The sequence below is a fragment of the Rana temporaria genome, chromosome 6 (assembly GCF_905171775.1).
Source record: "Rana temporaria chromosome 6, aRanTem1.1, whole genome shotgun sequence".
In the NCBI taxonomy this organism is placed as follows: Eukaryota; Metazoa; Chordata; class Amphibia; order Anura; family Ranidae; genus Rana; species Rana temporaria.
The window spans coordinates 78,283,747-78,304,548 of record NC_053494.1 but is presented as its reverse complement, the minus strand read 5'-3'; the positions used below and the strand labels follow the sequence as shown (position 1 = coordinate 78,304,548).

The following is a 20,802-nucleotide window of genomic DNA, read 5'->3' as shown; positions in this document are numbered from 1 at the left end:
ATCTACAAAACAAGATACGACTGCATCTGGGTTCGATCCGACAGGTGCACGTCTTAGTACGCCGTCGGATCGTAGATGCATTTTTTCCGCTGGCCGCTAGGTGGCGTTTCCGTCGAATTCCGCATTGGGTATGCAAATTAGTTAGTTACGGCGATCCACGAACGTACGTCCGACCGGCGCATTTTTTTACGTTGTTTGCGTTCGACTTTTTCCGGCGTATAATTAAAGCTGCTATTATGAGGCGTACTCAATGTTAAATATGGCCGTCGTTCCCGCGTCAAACTTTGAATTTTTTACGTCGTTTGCGTAAGTCGTTCGCGAATAGGGATTTGCGTAGAATGACGTCACCGTCGTAAGCATTGGCTTGTCCCGGTTTAATTTCAAGCATGCGCACTGGGACACCCCCACGGACGGCGCATGCGCCGTCCAAAAAAAACAGTTGTTTACGTCGGGTCACAACATATTTACATAAAACACGCCCCCATCACATCCATTTGAATTCCACGCCCTTACGCCGCCAAAGATACACTACGCCGCCGTAACTTACCGCGCAAATTCTTTGAGGATTCGGAAAAAAAAAGTTACGGCGGCGTAGTGTATCTTAGATACGCTACGCCCGGCGGATATATGCGCTGCGCTACGTGGATCTGCCCCATTTTATATATATACATATATATATATATATATATATATATATATATATATATATATATATATATATATATTACAGTGGGTACGGAAAGTGTTCAGACCCCCTTAAATTTTTCACTCTTTGCTATATTGCAGCCATTTGCTAAAATCATTTAAGTTCATTTTTTTTCCTCATTAATGTACACACAGCACCCCATATTGACAGAAAAACAGAATTGTTGACATTTTTGCAGATTTATTAAAAAATAAATTTCACATGGTCCTAAGTATTCAGACCCTTTGCGCAGTATTTAGTAGAAGCACCCTTTTGATCTAATACAGCCATGAATTTTTTTGGGAAAGATGCAACAAGTTTTTTACACCTGGATTTGGGGATCCTCTGCCATTCCTCCTTGCAGATCCTCTCCAGTTCTGTCAAATGGTATGGTAAACATTGGTGGACAGCCATTTTTAGGTCTTCTCCAGAGATGCTCAATTGGGTTTAAGTCAGGGCTCTGGCTGGGCCATTCAAGAACAGTCACGGAGCTGTTGTGAAGCCACTCCTTTATTATTTTAGCTGTGTGCTTAGGGTCATTGTCTTGTTGGAAGGTAAACCTTCGGACCAGTCTGAGGTCCTGAGCACTCTGGAGAAGGTTTTTGTCCAGGATATCCCTGTACTTGGCCGCATTCATCTTCTCCTCAATTACAACCAGTCGTCCTGTCCCTGCAGCTGAAAAACATCCCCACAGCATGATGCTGCCACCACCATGCTTCACTGTTGGGACTGTTTTGGACAGGTGATGAGCAGTGCCTGGTTTTCTTCACACATACCGCTTGGAATTAAGGCCAAAAAGTTCTATCTTGGTCTCATCAGACCAGAGAATCTTATTTCTCACCATCTTGGAGTCCTTCAGGTGTTTTTTTTAGCAAACTTCATGCAGGCTTTCATGTGTCTTGCACTGAGAGGCTTCCGTCGGGCCACTCTGCCATAAAGCCCCGACTGGTGGAGGGCTGTAGTGATGGTTGATTTTCTACAACTTTCTGCCGACTGCATCTCTGGGGCTCAGCCACAATGATCTTTGTTTTTTTTTTCACCTCTCTCACCAAGGCTCTTCTCCCCGATAGCTCAGTTTGGCCAGACGGCCAGCTCTAGGAAGGGTTCTGGTAGTCTCAAATGTCTTCCATTTAAGGATTATGGAGGCCACTGTGCTCTTTGGAACCTTAAGTGCAGCAGATTTTTTTTGTAATATTGGTCAAATCTGGGCCTTGCCACAATTCTGTCTCTGAGCTTTTTAGGCAGTTCCCTTTGACCTTATGATTCTCATTTGCTCTGACATGCACTGTGAGCTGTAAGGTCTTATATAGGCAGGTGTGTGTGGCTTTCCTAATCAAGTCCAATCAGTATAATCAAACACAGCTGGACTCAAATGAAGGTGTAGAACCATCTCAAGGATGTTCAGAAGAAATGGACAGCCCCTGAGTTAAATATAGGAGTGTCACAGCAAAGGGTCTGAATACTTGCCCATGTGACCAGGTGATATTTCAGTTTGACAAATTAAGGGGATCTGAATACTTTCCGTACCCACTGTGTCTGTGTGTGTGTATGTGTGTGTATATATTTATATATATATATATATATATATATATATATATATATATATAATTATACACACACACACACATTCAGTTGTTCCCTCTTAAATTTATCTTGTTTCATTGGGGTTCAGGTCATCTTACATCAAGCCGAGTCTCCCCTCTAAAGCGGTGCCCGCTCACATACCTCTTGCACATCATGCCTTAATAGTGACAAATAATCTTTTATGCATTTAAGTTTGTCAGACATTTCAGATGAGGACTTACAGCTGTTGATTGTGTGAAAGATATCTTTCAAGGAAGGCTCTTCCTCTACTGCTGGGGTTCGCTCCAATATTTCTCCCTCTATCATTTTACTTGCTGCATGCTTGCTCTCCTGGGCTGCTGGGCCTTGGCCTTTCTACACACTACTGGAACGCATGTAATAAAGTGCTGGTGCCAAGTGTTCAAACACTTGGCATCAGCACTTTATTACATGCGTTCCAGTAGCGTCTAGCCTGCTGCTCCTGCATGAACACTTACGTTGTTTTCACTGTACATGTTTTTTGCTATCACCTATGTGTATAGTTTTGTAGCCTTATTGGCTTTAGCAGCGTCAGCTGTCTTATTCACCCAGCACTTATTGTGTTCACCTTGGATTTGTTACTACGCATCACTGTAGTCATGTACTGTTATAATGTTTAGATGCACTTATTTTTGATCTAGCACTGTATTTATGAGATTCACAGTATTCCCTATCCTTACAGCGCAGCACTATTTTTTTATTTTTTTATTCTTGTGTTTTGATACACTTGCACTGCCGCACCAGTTTATTTGTTTCCCCCCTGTTTGTTCACGTTCCCTCCCCACTCCCCCACCCCCTCGTTCCTCTCCTTCAGCTTCCCCTTTACAAGTCCTTGGTTAGCGCGGTAGCACATAGTAGTGAATAAGTGCAGCGCAAATAAAATAAACAATGATATAAAATAATTGATAGCCAGTGAAGTTAAATGTCCACGTGTCCAAACAGTCCTTTTATAAGTGTGAAACACACACAAAAAAATCCAACAGGAGTGAGAGTGAAGAGGAGACACCACTAAGGAAATCCACCACCGCAGATAAGATGGACTCTCACCTCATTGCTTCGACCCAAAAGAGTCACAAAGCATATCAGCAAACCCTCAGTCAGATCCAGCCTCCAAACGGAACCACCATACCACAGGGATATCAGCAGGCCACCATGTATAAAAAACACACAAAAATATCTAGTGCTCTCTGTATATACTGGTTTTAATAATGAAGGAATGATAAAAGCATGGGCACTCACATTTAAAAACACTCGTAGCGCCGAGTGTATGCTGTAACAGTATTGGTCACAAACTCAGCAGCGATGATCGGGGTGACGTCTTGCGTAGCTCCTCCCCTTACGTACGCATTACGTCCCGGGGCGGGACTTCATCAGCGTCAGGTGGAGCGAGTACACTAGACGTCCCCAATGGCCAGATATATATAGTGTTCATGTGCACCCAGCAGCCAATCAGAGCCCTCGTCGATGTGGCCAATAGGAAAATTACTAGACAATAACATCCGGGACATAGCACTCGTGGATGCGGCCAATAAGAAACTACAATAAGGCAACAACATCCGGGGCAGGCTGGAAGGGTCACAAGATAATGCGGAAGTAAATGGCTAAAGTAATACTCAATAGAGCAAACGGGACCCCATAAGAATTATTGGCAAAAAGGAATTAAAACCAAAACCTCACGATAAAGGGTCCAGTAACTATAATAGCTCATTCACGCACATAATGGATTATTGTATTTATAAAAAAGATTTAAAAAAAAACATTTTTTAAAAAAGGCAGACGTCATCCACGATCATCGTCACTTTACAATAACTATTTTCAGCATTAAAGTTATATTACAAATAAACTAAAATAAAATAGCCTATGCAAAACACATGTTAAAAACATATATTAAAAACTATAATCATCACATATTAAAAGAACTAATAGCAGAAAAACTAATATTTAGAGCCATTATTTAAAATAAATAAACTATTCACCCCTAAAATTTACCGATTGGAAATGAAGCAGTTTGAATCAAACTCCACGTTAAGGCCCCTCGGAGAGGCAACCTTGAGCTCAAAGATCCAATACGATTCGCGGCGGCTTAATTGGCGAATAAAGTGCCCACCCCTCCAGTGTTTAGACACTTTTTCTATTCCCCAGAATTTCAAACCTTTGGGGGTTACGGTCATGATGTTGTCTAAAGTGTTTTGACACACTGTGTGTTTTGACACCTCGTTTAATACAGCTGATGTGCTCACCTACACACATATGTAAAGCACGTGAGGTCCGACCGACATACTGCAACCCACATTCACACTCTAACATATAGATAACTCCTTCAGTGTCACAAGTGACAAGCTGTTTAGACAACATCATGACCGTAACCCCAGAGGTTTGAAATTCTGGGGAATAGAAAAAGTGTCTAAACACTGGAGGGGTGGGCACTTTATTCGCCAATTAAGCCGCCGCAAAAACGTATTGGATCTTTGAGCTCAAGGTTGCCTCTCCGAGGGGCCTTAACGTGGAGTTTGATTTAAACTGCTTTATTTCCAATCGGTAAATTTTAGGGGTGAATAGTTTATTTATTTTAAATAATGGCTCTAAATATAAGTTTTTCTGCTATTAGTTCTTTTAATATGTGATGATTATAGTTTTTAATATATGTTTTTAACATGTGTTTTGCATAGGCTATTTTATTTTAGTTTATTTGTAATATAACTTTAATAGTTATTGTAAAGTGACGATGATCGTGGATGACGTCTGCCTTTTTTATAAATGTTTTTTTTTAAATCTTTTTTATAAATACAATAATCCATTATGTGCGTGAATGAGCTATTATAGTTACTGGGCCCTTTATCGTGAGGCTTTTAATTCCTTTTTGCCAATAATTCTTATGGGGTCCCGTTTTCTTTATTGAGTATTACTTTAGCCATTTACTTCCGCATTATCTTGTGACCCTTCCAGCCTGCCCCGGATGTTGTTGCCTTATTGTAGTTTCTTATTGGCCGCATCCACGAGTGCTATGTCCCGGATGTTATTGTCTAGTAATTTTCCTATTGGCCGCATCGACGAGGGCTCTGATTGGCTGCTGGGTGCACATGAACACTATATATATCTGGCCATTGGGGACGTCTAGTGTATTCGCTCCACCTGACGCTGATGAAGTCCCGACCCCGGGACGTAACGCGTACGTAAGGGGAGGAGCTACGCAAGACGTCACCCCGATCATCGCTGCTGAGTTTGTGACCAATACTGTTACAGCATACACTCGGCGCTACAAGTGTTTTTAAATGTGAGTGCCCATGCTTTTATCTTTCCTTCATTATTAAAACCAGTATATACAGAGAGCACTAGATATTTTTGTGTGTTTTTTATACATGGTGGCCTGCTGATATCCCTGTGGTATGGTGGTTCCGTTTGGAGGCTGGATCTGACTGAGGGTTTGCTGATATGCTTTGTGACTCTTTTGGGTCGAAGCAATGAGGTGAGAGTCCATCTTATTTGCGGTGGTGGATTTCCTTAGTGGTGTCTCCTCTTCACTCTCACTCCTGTTGGATTTTTTTGTGTGTGTTTCACACTTATAAAAGGACTGTTTGGACACGTGGACATTTAACTTCACTGGCTATCAATTATTTTATATCATTGTTTATTTTATTTGCGCTGCACTTATTCACTACTATATGCTTTGGGAATTTTTTTGAATTTATCCTCAGTGCTGGCTTGCATACCTGTATTTTAATTTGTTTTTGTTTTATATCCCAGCGCTGAATTTTTCACTTTACTTTAATAGCGCGGTAACACCCCTTCTTACATAGTTTCTGGGTTACTATATCATAGAGCCAAACAAAGCTGAAGTATGGGTACGTCGCTGGTCAGCAAGTGGTTAAAATTGGGGTCCACAGTGTACACATGTTAGTACAGGCAAGGCTGCCTTTTCCTTGCAGCACGTCACTGCATACTTCTAAAATAGTGTGCAGTAAAGCAGAACATAGTGTGACAGGAAGTCAGGTAAATCTGTGGGTGTTGTCACAGACGGGATATACATTTCTGCCTTGTTTAGACAATACACCAATTGTTATTAGGCGTCGGCTGCAAAAGCAGCCAGAAAAGGTCTAAGGGCGTTGGAAAACTTCAGCTGTTCAGAATTTAAGGCCTCTATAAGTAATCCAGAGGATTACCACTGATTTGCTGCATCCGGAGGCTTTGTGAGTAAGTAGAGCAGTGTACTGAACGTCTTCCGAGGAGGTGAGAAGGTGATTGATTTTTCTGTGTGATAAAAATCAAAAGACTATTGTTTTTCTGCTGTATGACCAGCAGTGTCTGCCCAGCACTAGGCTGTGCCAGACTCCATAGATAGGTTCCTGTGTGGTGAAGATAGACGCCCCCAAGTGGCCAGGGTTTATTTTATGTTTGATTTTGTTTATGCTGTTTGGATGCTTGTACTTGTTTCCAGCAAGATGGAAGAATAAACCAAAATCCCAAAATCTGTTTTCAACCGTCTTCGACTGCCTGTCTGTATAAATTCAGTGTGTAGTGAACCCATCCAAGGGGTCACACACCCCGCTACCGAGCTAAGCCCTTACACATGGTGGAGTGCCGCAGGCAGTTAAAGTAAACCCAAAATGGAGGAGATACTGAAACAGCTGGCAATAGCGAATGCAAATCAACAGCAGACGAATGCAGGTTTGCAGCGGAGCATGGCAGCTCAACAACAGGTATACCAAGAGAGCATGGCAGCTCAACAGGCTCAGGCAGCTCAACAACAGGCTCACGCAGCTCAACAACAGGCTCACCAAGAGAGCATGGCAGCTCAACAACAGGTTCACCAAGAGAGCCTTGCAGCTCACCGAGACAGCATTGCAGGCTTGGAACAGAGACACCAGCAGCAAATGGAGGCCATCGTGAAACAGCTTCAGAGACAGCAGACCGAGGCTGGGAGTCAGGCCAGTAACATACCGACTTTTCGGGTACGCCCCTCATTGACAAAGATGACTGCAGATGAGGACCCTGAGATGTTTCTGACCACGTTTGAGAGAGCAGTGGAAAAAGAGAGTTGGCCTAAAGAACAGTGGGCTGGACTAGTGGCCCCCCTATTATCTGGAGAAGCCCAAAAGGCATATTTTGATTTGGAGCTGGCAGACACGAAAAACTATGATCGATTAAAAGAGGAAATATTGGCACGTTTCGGTGTAACCCTGGATGTCCGTGCTCAGCAGGTCCACAATTGGAGTTATCAGCAGAGGAAGCCACCTCGGTCGCAGATGTATGACCTCAACCATTTGGCTAGGAAATGGCTGCAGCCAGAAACTCTGTCTGGACCAAAAATTTTGGAGCGAGTAGTCATGGACAAATTTCGGGTGATGAACCCATGCAGTGTGACTTTTTGACCGAGAGACGACAGTCCCTTTTTGCAACCACATGCACTGCAGTAAAGGAAAATGAGAAACATTTATATAGAATGTGCTTAGATGGTAAAAATGTTGTGGTATTGTTGGATTCAGGTAGCCTGGTCACCTTAGTGAAAAGTGATCTAGTGGTGGGAAAAACCTTACATCCTAGGAAAATGGCTGTAGTTTGTGTACATGGGGACACTCGAGAATATCCGGTGACTATGGTTTCCTTTGAAACCTCCCTCGGTAACTTGTGTCACCAGGTGGGTTTAGTTCCCAAACTGCCACATGACGCCATTGTGGGAAGGGATTTCCCAAAATTCTGGGAACTCTGGGACTGCACAGATTCCCCAGTAGGTGGTTCTTCTGAGCCTGAACCATCTACTCCAGAAACCTATAACTGAGGATTCTCCTGAGTTTCCATTCTCAGTATTAGCAGGGGAAACACCAGTCCCTAGGGAGGAGCCTGCTACCTCAGAAGAGGAACAGTGGCCGATAGGGTTTGATGACCTCGAGGTGCACAGAGAAAATGTTGTCACTGAGCAATTGAGGGACCCCACATTGCTAAGAGCCCGGGAGAATGTAGTGAAGATAGATGGGGAGTTAGTTAACCCTGACGAGAGGGTTGCCCTCCCTTACTTCATTATTGAAAGGGACCTGTTTATATCGAGTGTCACAGAGGATAGAGGACACCATTGAGCAACTGGTAGTGCCTAAACCGTACCGCAAGATGGTTTTGGAACTGGCCCATGGGCACATTCTTGGGGGACATTTGGGAGCGTAAAAAAACCCGGGAGAGGATCACCCAGAGGTTTTATTGGCCTGGGATCACTAAAGAATTGGAATTGTACTGCTCTTCCTGTCCAGTGTGTCAGATTACTGCACCCATGCCACATTTCCGCAGTCCATTGGTACCCCTGCCCATTATCGAGGTCCCTTTTGAGAGGATCGCCATGGACTTGGTTGGCCCCTTACTGAAGTCCACTAGAGGGCACCAGCACATCTTGGCAATAATGGACTATGCCACCCGGTACCCAGAAGCGATTTCTCTCCGAAACACCTCTGCTAAAACCATTGCCAAAGAGATATTTCAGGTTTTCAGCCGTGTGGGTCTTCCTAAGGAGGACCTAACTGATCAGGGCACCCCGTTTATGTCTAGGGTGACCAAAGAACTTTGTAAACTCCTGAAAGTGACCCAATTATGTACATCAGTATATCACCCTCAAACAGACGGGTTAGTGGAAAGGTAATAAAACCTTAAAGGGTCACTAAAGGAAAAACATTTTTTTGCTGAAATTACTGTTTACAGGGTAGAGACATAAAAGTTAACCAATTCCTTTTAAAAATGATTAAAAATAGATACAAATCAATCATATAATGTGCCTGCAGTTTCACTTTCGTTTTTAAACTGGTTTCATCTTTCTGTGAAGTAGAGAGAGACACAGAACAAAAACAAACAAATCCAGGGCAGTGTTTTGTTTTTAAAATGAATCTGATTGGTTCTGAGGAGTTTTAGACACACAGCTTGGACCACAGTGAAAAGCTGCCATTAGATTTTTCATAAGGAGCCAGACAAGCAGGAAGTGTGGAGATGAGAGCAGAATTACAGCTACTTCAAAGCAAAAACGAACAATGAGGACATGAAACCAGGACTGCAGTAAGGTAAAGGAAGCTATTTAGCTAAAAAAAAAATTCCTTTAGTGATCCTTTAAAACAAATGTTGAGGAAGGTGGTGGATAAAGACGGAAAGAATTGGGATTATCTGCTCCCTTATCTGATGTTTGCCATAAGAGAAGTTCCCCAATCGTCCCCAGGGTTCTCTCCGTTTGAGCTACTGTATGGGAGGCACCCCCGGGGGCCTACTGGACATTGCCAGGGAAACATGGGAGAGTGAGAGTTCCCCTCATCAAAGTGTGATTGAACATGTGGCCCAAATGCAAGATAGAATTGCCCAAGTGATGCCGATTGTGAAGGAACATTTAGCCCAAGCCCAATTGGCTCAACAAAGGATTTACAATGGTAGGGCCCAGGTCCGTTCCTTTGCACCTGTTGATAGGGTGTTGGTGCTGGTCCCCCCGGTCTAAAGTAAATTCCTAGCCAAATGGCAGGGTCCATATGAAGTGTTGGAAAAAATGGGAGTGGTGAATTATAAAATTAGCCAACCGGGAAGACGAAAACCTGAGCAGCTATCACGTGAACTTGCTGAAACCATGGAAGGATAGAGAGTCCTTGGTCGCTAATACTACCCGATTTTCTGCTCCATTTAACCTGGCTGTCCCTGAAGTTGGGATAGCGGAGACTCTATCCAAAACTCAGAAACAGGAGGTTAAAGAATTTGTGCTCCGTAATAATAAGAAGTTTTCAGACCTGCCAGGTTGGGTCTCCGAAGTTGAACATGACATTATCACCACACCAGGGGATAAGGTCAAGTTGAAGCCTTATAGAATTCCAGAAGCTTGGCGAGAGGCAATTCGCCAGGAAGTAAATAAAATGCTTGAGCTGGGGGTGATAGAAGAGTCAAATAGTGATTGGTCCAGTCCCATTGTCTTAGTGCCCAAACCAGATGAAGTTGGCGGTTTTGTAATGACTTTCGCCGCCTGAATAAAATCACTAAGTTTGACACCTATCCTATGCTCCGCATAGATGAACTGATTGATTGCCTAGGCACTGCCCGGTACATGACAACGTTAGACCTGACCAAGGGTTATTGGCAAATTTCTCTCTCGGAGTCGGCCAGTGAAAAAACAGCATTTGTAACTCCAGACGGATCTTTCCAATATCGGAGGATGCCTTTTGGGTTACAGAATGCTCCCGCCACATTTCAACGCACCATGGATAAGACCCTTCGGCCTCATCGAGCCTATGCTGCTGCATACCTCGATGACGTTGTCATCCACAGTGAGGATTGGGAATCACACTTGCCAAAATTTCAGGCTGTGTTGGATTCCATCTGGAAAGCCGGGTTTACAGCCAATCCAAAACAATTTACCCTTGGGCTAGAAGAGGCAAAGTATCTGGGGTATACCATTGGAAGAGGTCTAATCAAGCCCCAAATAAACAAAGTTGAGGCTATTCAGGATTGGCCACGTCCCACCAACAAGAAACAGGTTTGTGCATTTTTGGGGATCGCAGGCTATTATCGCCGCTTTTTCCCCCATTTTGCCTCACAGGCTGCTCCCCTGACCAATTTGACCAAAGGGAAGGAGTCTGTCATGACCAAATGGACTCCCGAAGCAGAAACAGCTTTTCAGGCTTTAAAACAGGCCTTATGTAGTCAGCCAGTTTTAAATTTGCCTGATTTTTCACGGGACTTTATGGTTCAGACAGATGCGTCAAATGTGGGCTTAGGAGCTGTACTGTCTCAGATTATCTAGGGGGAAGAACACCCTGTTATGTACCTCAGCCGAAAGTTGAAGGCCCATGAGGATAATTATGCCACCATTGAGAAAATGTTTGGCGGTGAAATAGGCTTTGGATTCTCTCCGGTACTACCTCGTGGGTAGACAGTTTGAACTGGTGACGGATCATGCCCCATTAAAGTGGATGGCACAGAACAAAGAGACCAATAGGAAAATAAATAGGTGGTTCCTGGCCCTCCAGGAATTTCGTTTTGTGGTATTGCATCGCCCCGGTGCTAAAATGGGGAATGCAGATGGGTTGTCCCGAGTGCATGCCTGCCTGGCAACCTGTGTCCCAAACCTAGGGTTGAAACAAGAGGGGGGGGGTATGTGACAGGAAGTCAGGTAAATCTGTGGGTGTTGTCACAGACGGGACATACATTTCTGCCTTGTTTAGACAATGCACCAATTGTTATTAGGCGTCGGCTGCAAAAGCAGCCAGAAAAGGTCTAAGGGTGTTGGAAAACTTCAGCTGTTCAGAATGAGGCAATTAAGGCCTCTTTAAGTAATCCAGAGGATTACCACTTATTTGCTGCATCCTGAGGCTTTGTGAGTAAGGAGAGCAGTGTACTGAAAGTCTTCTGAGGAGGTGAGAAGGTGATTGATTTTTCTGTGTGATAAAAATCAAAAGACTATTGTTTTTCTGCTGTATGACCAGCAGTGTCTGCCCAGCACTAGGCTGTGCCAGACTCCATAGATAGGTTCCTGTGTGGTGAAGATAGACATCCCAAGTAGCCAGGGTTTATTTTATGTTTGATTTTGTTTATGCTGTTTGGATGCTTGCACTTGTTTCCAGCAAGATGGAAGAATAAACCAAAATCTTTGTTTTCAACCATCTTCGACTGCCTGTCTGTATAAATTCAGTGTGTAGTGAACCCATCCAAGGGGTCACACACCCCGCTACCGAGCTAACCCCTTACAATAGTTATTCCTCCTGTTACCATAGCTGCCAATATGCTTAAGAAAATAAACTATACTGAAATTGTCAGACAGGTTTATACAACTCAAGTTCCTCCACAGGCATATTATACTCCACAGAGGCTGTCCCACATTAACCCCAACTCAACCTCAACTCATGCTCTGTGTGCACTCTTGAGATTGGCACTTTTGGTCCTGTCGTAGGATATGTCCATATTGGGAAGCGGTGGCCGAAACACTAAGAGACATAGGGCCAGATTCAGGTACATTTACATTTCTCCGCGGCGGCGTAACGTATCTGATTTACGTTACACCGCCGCAAGTTTACAGCGCAAGTGCCTGATTCACAAAGCTCTTACCTGTAAACTTGCGGCGGTGTAACGTAAATCCGTTCGGCGCAAGCCCGCCTAATTCAAATGGGGCGGGCACCATTTAAATTAGGCGCGTTCCCGCCCCGAACGTACTGCGCATGCTCTGTCGGGAAAATTACCCGACGTGCATTGCGCTAAATGACGTAATTTGTTTAGACGTTAACGTAAATGGCGTGCAGCGCCATTCACAGATGACTTACGCAAATGACGTGATTTTTTAAATTTTGACGCGGGAACGACGGCCATACTTAACATTGGTTAGTCGACCTAGAGGGCATCCCTAGTTTTACGCGGCGTATCTAGACGGAAACAACGTAAAGTTAGAGCGACGGGTAACACAGACGTTCGTGAATTGCCGTAACTAGTCATTTGCATATTCTACGTCGACCGCTATGGAATCGCCACCTAGCGGCCGGCCTAGAATTGCATTCTAAGATCCGACGGTGTAATTCAATTACACCTGTCGGATCTTAGGGCTATCTATGCGGAACTGATTCTATGAATCAGCCGCATAGTTAGGACGAGCGGATCACAGAGATACGACGGTGTATCAGGAGATACGCCGTCGTATCTCTTTTGTGAATCTGGCCCATAGGTACTACGGTTGTACACTTAGACCCTCTTATTCTACTATTAGGTTACTTTGAGGCTATAGAGGGAGACGGGTACACTAAGGGAAATTATCTTATGATGGAATTCTGTGGAACTCCCTACCTGAGCCTCATGGCTGCAAACTGTTAACTCTACGTTACCCCTATATAGAATTACATATGAGAGCAGACAATATCCGAAGAAATTCGACAAAATTTGGTCAAATTGGATTGATGCTTGTGGCTAGGTCTCAATGTCGAATAAGATGATGCTGGTTCAATGTGCAAATAACCTGACCACCTAGTCTTTTGTTCAGACCACCCGCCCCCCCCCCCCCCCGCTTACCTTCTTTTCGAGGAACCTTCTCCTCCCCCCTTCCCCCCCTCACCTCCTATTCCTAATTTGCCCAAATGTCAGCTATAGGTGGTATCATGTATTAAGTAATACTGTTTGGAAGATATACTTCCCTCCCCAGTATGTACTGGGGAAAAAGCTTTATTTTGTATAGTGCCAGGGTTAGTATTTCTGTTAAACTTATCTTGTGAATAATATTGTCGTGCAATTTGACTAATGTCTTTATGATTATGTTTTGTATTGTTGATTTGTTCAATAAAAAAAATGCCTGTTAAAAATGGTCAGACAGGCCTAAAGGACAATGCAATGCTCATTCACTATGTGACTTTATTTTTTTATAAGAGATGCCTACCCTCAACAGTTTGATGAATGTAATACCGTTATATCTTATGTCAATTATACATTTTTGGTACTTGATGGGAGGGTATCCCTCTATTGTTACCCCTTTATTGTAATCAATAAAAATATATTTGTCTCTAAAGGACAATGCAGAGGTTCTACACACAGGGGTGGTAGGAGGTGAGCAGGTTCTGATGAATAAAGTGGTGGCTAGGCAGCACCATGTAGAGTCAGGGCATGTCTGCCTTTTTCTATGTCCAAGTGGCCATGCTATACACAGTCACAGCACATGCAGTAGTTGGCTGACAAATGTTTCCTCTTCTTCCTCCTCCCAGGCATAAAGCAGGCACCCACATGCCAGCATTTTTTTTATGTTCAAAAGGGTTTATTGATTATAAACAAAGTCATAACAAGCCAGACACTATACACAAAGCCATAGAATGATAAAACATTACAGGGTACATAGAAAACAGTAGGGCAAATGGAACATTTGCCCATAATCTATGAGTACAAGTGTATGAGAGGCAGGAACAAATCATTCCAGACCAGGACTTCAACTTCTTCCAGTCAGCAAAAGTATCCAAAGAGATCAGAGCACAGTCGTGAATCATCCATTAAAATTCACATCAATTAACATATTAGAGGACACCCTGTATGCCCAAAGATAACAATAACATAAACATAAAATATATAATAAATCAAGCGAGAAAGAAAAAAAAAAGCTCAAGGAACAACGCAGCGAGAGATCAAAAGAAAAGAGAAGAAAATCTCAGAAAACAGCATCATCTTGTATTTGTCATGAAGAGTAAAACATGGATACCTTCACATATGCTGCCCAAAGTTCCCACATTTGTTCAAATAAAGCTTGCTTATCATTTACCACACTAGCAACCTTTTCATGAATCATGAACCAGGACACTTTATGCTTCAGACAAATGGAAACAGAGGGTGTTTTCAATTAGCCTGCAATGGGGATCTTTGCTGCCAGCAATATAAAATAGAACAAACGCTGCATACTCCAATAACACCTGATCCAAGGACATTTTCACCAGATGTGGAACATGGTGCCTCATAAGCAACATCTTTTAAGGAAATTTTCTGATCTGGATAGTCACTTCTCGCCTAGCCGGGATGTACCTAAGTACAATCTCATTAACACTTTGATACCAGTCTCTATCAGAGAGTCGTCCAATATGCCTTTGTAAGAGACCTGAAGCCTGGAATTCCAGGTTGCTGGTTCAAGCAAGAAATCAAGATCCCTTTGCCAAGCCAGCATGTACGGATGTTTCAGAGGGGAGGTGAGCAGACGAATAAGCCATGGAGAAACCACCCCTGGAGCCCTGATCTTTAGTACACCATCGTTCATAAGCCATTAGGAATGGGGGCTCTGCTGGGGATCGAAAGGTCCTTTAAAAAATTTGCAATTTGAAAATAAAAACATTCGGAGGGGGGCTTCTCTAAATTGTTAGTTCAATGAGACAAGGTCAAGACAAATGATCTAAGGAAGAGAAGTCAGAAACTAATGCCGGATTGTTGTGCATGCGAAGTGCAAAGGAATGAGATAACGTAGGCACAATAATGGAAGGTCTAGCTTTAGGACGACGCCACAATAAAAAAGTCAATGGTGTAGGACAGTATAGCTTGTCTTTCCATAGAAACCCAGTGAGGGTGTTCATGCCACAAATAGAGAAAACTGCATGTATTGTGATGCTTTATAGTGGGTTTACAAATCTGGAACACCTAGCCCTCCCTTGGATGTTGGTGTGTACAGGGTAGAGAGACTCCCAAATATGGTAAAGCTCCATCTTGCCATTGAAATGGAAAAGCCTTGTGTAAGAGCAGTGGGTCAGGAGTATTAATGTTGAAGGGGATGTAAAGTCAGAAGGTTTTTTAATCTTAATGCATTCTATGCAGGAGCCCCCCTAATACTTACCTGAGCCCCATCTCTATCCAGCAAATATTGTTTTTACACTTATGTTTATCACATTGGATAAAGCACCATATAATCTGCCAAATATCACTGTTTTAGTAGGTGAATTTCTTCAACTACTAAAGCCTTCCACAGAGAGAAGATTCCTAAATATGTGGTTTTAGAGCTTGCATGTGATCAGAGCTGTCCTATTAAAACATAGGTTAAAAAAGGAGGTACAGCGCAAAAAAACAGTGAATAATTGATAGTGAGAACCTAATGACTGAACATAGGTATAAAAGTAAAAAACACAAAAAATATAAAATGTAAAAAGGTGGCCTGAGTCCGCAGGCAATCAGAGACCCATGCTATAATGTAAACGAATATTAATAATAATAAAGTCCAAACATGACAAGTGAGGGACAGTGAATAATTGGAAGTCCAAAGAATGAAATCTCCAATGTGAATGAGGTGAATCGCTGATATTGTACTCAAGTTGTGACATCAGAAGAAATCCATGCGATCTATCCACCAAAAAAAAAAAAACACCCAAGTGATAAAGTGTTGTAGTCTGCTTACCAGAGCTAATGACCACTACAGCGGTCAGTATGGGCACAGGATTTATTTAAAGTCTCCCAACGTGACTAAGGGGAATCCTGTTCCTAGATTCTGGATGTTGCTTTCATATATGTCTCAGAAGGGAGAGAAAATAGAAAATCCCCATAGTGTAAAATTGCTAAAAACAGCGGTATTTATTAAAAAAATATTGCACTTACAGAAATGCAGGTACCCCTTCGATCGCCCCTCAGGTAGCGAATGGAGGGCCCCCCAGATGGGGACAAACTGCTGTAAATAACAAGGCTATAGAGCAGTCAAACCGAAAATCAAAAACAAAAACAAAAAAGTTAAATATGATAGAACCAGGGATTTTCGAGGTCACCCAGAGGGTTATAATGACAACCGGGTAACTGGAATCAGACCCCAAGTATGGAGGGATTCCCCTAGGAGTAGACCCCCAGTGTGGAAGGATTCTCACCACCAGGATCAGACCTATTGTGGCTATGATGATCAATTGGACCATCTGCCCCCACGTGTGACTGATCAAGGATACAGTCACCAGGGGGATGTCCTATATGACCACCGTACCCAAAGACCTAACCCAGTATCCATCCAGAATAGATTTCATATCCTGTCTCAATATCAGGAGGAGAATTCTGGGATGGAGGCAGGTGCCTCTTGGCATCCCAGTCAACCTATGGAACAGGCCAGTCGTTTTAGTCAAGAACAATTAAGATCTCCGCAGAATCCAAATAGAGGCGAACAGTCTCGTTTTTTTCCATTAGCCAACATCCGACCCAAAAGGGGTCAAAAGGAAGGAGGGGTTCCAGAGGGGGAAGAGGGTCCAGGCCAGGAAAAAATAAATAATAAACATGGGTGGAGTATTCAATCTGAGTACAATACAGCTTTCAAAAGGCGAACAATTTGTGTTGAACCAGGGTCTTAAGTTTGCACCCCCACAAAAGCTGAACAAGTTTGAAACTTTCATAGACGCCCACAAATTCATAAGGAAGATGAGTATTAAAAGACACTTTCTCCTTAATCCCATTGGGAACTCCAATCGGACAATCCCTGGTGTGGCATCACAAAACATACTTGAGGTCCCTTGTCCTACTCCCCAACTTGGATCCTGTGCGACATTAGAAAATACACCTGAGATTTCTTGTCCCACTTCCCCACCTGTATCAATTCGAAGTAATTCTATTCAGGTTAAACACACCAAACTTGCCAACGCCTCTACATTCAACCCTTCGGGGTTCATGGCCCAGTCTATACAAGTCTTTAAAGAAATGGTCTTGAAAGATATTGTGGCCCTGAAGACCCCAAGATTAAGTAACCGTCAGGATTTTCAAAATAATCTTAAATCCATCTGTGACCATAATGATATAGTTATCCGCCCTGCGGATAAGGGGGGAGGGGTCGTCATCCTTAACAAAGATGACTCCCTAACGGAGATGAAGAGGCTACTTGCCGGTGAAGCTAATTACAGTCGTTTGGCATGTAATCCTATAAACAAATTTAAAAAAGCCTTATCCGAACTATTGGATGAAGGATCTGCATTGTGGATATTAAATAAAAAATAGAGGGCTTTTCTTATTCCATCTGCTCCAAGTATCCCGTTCATGTATTATTTACCCAAAATACATAAAAGTTTGGAAAATCCCCCTGGCCGCCCAATCATTAGCGGCATAGACTCCATTACAGCAAGAATTGGGAAATATATTGATGAATTCCTTCAACCTTTGGTAACCCAAACCCCCTCTTACCTTAGGGACACCACACAGGTACTTAATCTCCTGGCTGAAACTAATTGGAAAGAGGGTTGCATTATGGCTACGGCCGATGTTAACTCACTTTATACAATCATTTCACATGAACAAGGCCTTGAAGCTGTACGCTTTTATCTTCAAAGCGACTCTTCTTTGGGTATTCTACAAAAGGACTTTATCATCAACCTTATTGTTTTTGCTACTACACATAATTATTTTTGGTTTGACGGTAATTTTTACTTACAAAAGTGTGGTGTGGCCATGGGGGCCAAATTTGCCCCAAACTTGGTAAATCTGTTTATGGCCCATTGGGAAAGGGAGGTCATTGATCTCAACCCCCCAAAGGAACTACGCCTATGGAAAAGATATATAGACAATGTTTTGATTCTGTGGGAGGGAGACCTCCCATCTTTAGAGTCTTTCATCTCTCTGCTCAATACCAACAACAGAGGCATATATCTCAAATCCGAGGCTAGTAGTACAGAAATCCATTTCCTCGACCTTAATATTTGTGTTAAAAATTGAGCTTTTTCCACTAGCACCTTTTTTAAGGAAACTGACAGAAATGGTTTCATTCCCCTTACCAGCTGCCATCACCCAACGTGGCTTAGTGCTGTTCCGAAAAGCCAATTTCAAAGGATTTGGCATAACTGTACTAATGTTGTTGACTACCATCAGCAGGCCCTGGTCCTCAAATCTAGATTTCTGGAAAAGGGGTATAGAGAATCTGATATAGATGATACCATTCAAAATGTTGGTAATATGGACAGAAAGACTATGCTGACTAATCAGGGACGACCAAGTCGCATTCACGATAACCGTTTTGGCTGTTCAATGATTACCGGTTTCTCTAACCAATATTTTTTCAGTTCAATTTTTTTTAATAAATATTGGAACATTTTAAAGAATGATAGAGTACTTGGTCCTGCAATACCTGATAAACCTGTGGTTATGTTTAGGGGAGCACCGTCCTTGCGCCATAAGTTGGCACCTAATGTTATCAATCCCCCTAGTACTGTTTCCTTTTTTCAAACTATGAAAGGGTTCGTCCCTTGCAGGAAGTGCAACATATGTAAAGTTAATCAGTTTCAGGGGCATAAAATAGAGTCTTTTCAATCAACACAAACATTGAAATCCTATCCTATCGATTCTTTTATCACATGCTCTAGTGATCATGTTATCCATCTCATCCAGTGCCCTTGTTGAAAACAGTACATTGGACGAACCAAGAGAGAAGAACACGTCGGTAACATCAGGCGGGGTTTTCCCAAACGCAACCTATCCAAGCACTATGCTCAGTGTCATAACAAAAACTTGGAAGGGAACTTGTTCATTCCAATTGTTAAGCTACAACCACACTGGCGAGGTATTAATAAGGTTCGTTCCATCTCTAGGATTGAGACCCAGTGGATTTTCAACATGACATGTTGTATCCCACATGGGCTCAATGTGGATTGGGATGTAAATAGTTTTATAAACAATTCCTAAGACCACAGGTTTGAATAACCAACTTACAACCAATTTTGATCTTCTCTTCATAATATAAAAAAGTTTTTCTAAAATAACCAAATTATATATAATTTTAATTCTATTACTCCATTTTTCTTTTCTGAATTTGAGTTTTTTTTTATTTATTAAAATATTATATCAAACCTCTTTTCTTATAATAAGAAACATCCGTTTTATATATGTGCATGTAATATCACTGTACATCTTGGCGTCTCTTCCCATTCTCCCCATGCTGCAAGCTTGAGTGTGAGTCTAATAAATTTTTCGCTTTGTTCTCGTCTTCTCTAATTTGGCCACATGATGGCAATATTGTGCTCCCTTGTCCTCTTCTTTGCTTAGTATTCGGTTACTTAGGGCAAGGTTTACCAAGTATAACATAGCCCTTTCACCTGTCTGCGTGTTTTTTTCCCCATTTCTTTAATGAAGGAATGGCGTCAGGTAAGGGCAGCCCTTTTCGCTGGCTTTCCCACTCTCAAAATGGAGGACCAGCGGTATTTAAGGGCAGACGTGATGACGATGACGCAGCAGCCAATCCCCGACGACGTCATCTTGTGACGAAACGCGTAGGTGTGGCTTGCGTCCCAACGCCATAACGTCTCACACAGCAAGCAGAGACAGTGTGAGGACACGAGGAGAAGACGCCGAGATCACTCGTTTACACAGGCGGATGCCTATTTCAATGCGCGCATTGTCAGCATTTCTGTAAGTGCAATATTTTTTAAATAAATACCGCTGTTTTTAGCAATTTTACACTATGGGGATTTTCTATTTTCTCTCCCTTCTGAGACATATATGAAAGCAACATCCAGGATCTAGGAACCGGATTCCCCTTAGTCTCGTTGGGAGACTTTAAATAAATCCTGTGCCCATACTGACCGCTGTAGTGGTCATTAGCTCTGGTAAGCAGACTACAACACTTTATCACTTGGGTGTTTTTTTTTTGGTGGATAGATCGCATGGATTTCTTCTGATGTCACAACTTGAGTACAATATCAGCAATTCACCTGATTCACATTGGAGATTTCATTCTTTGGACTTCCAATTATTCACTGTCCCTCACTTGTTATGTTTGGACTTTATTATTATTATTAATATTCGTTTACATTATAGCATGGGTCTCTGATTGCCTGCGGACTCAGGCCACCTTTTTACATTTTATATTTTTTGTGTTTTTTACTTGTATACCTATGTTCAGTCATTAGGTTCTCACTATCAATTATTCACTGTTTTTTGCGCTGTACCTCCTTTTTTAACTTGTCTTTAAATTTGTATCTATAATTTTTTGGTACTTGGCAGCACTTACATTATTTATTTCTGCGCAGTGTTTTCTTCTTATAAGAAATGTATTTTCTTTGAAAAAGTTTTTTCTATTAAAACATAGAACAGGCTATGTTCACTGATGTTAAAGTTTATTTTTTATTTAAAAA

The 20,802-nt window shown here is 42.4% G+C and overlaps 1 protein-coding gene across 12 annotated transcripts in view; it reads right to left on the bottom strand.

The window, feature by feature from the left end:
• Positions 1–20,802, bottom strand: part of CLEC16A (C-type lectin domain containing 16A) — a 1,403,906-nt gene that overhangs the window by 99,331 nt on the left and 1,283,773 nt on the right. The gene's annotated exons all lie outside the window — the stretch shown is intronic.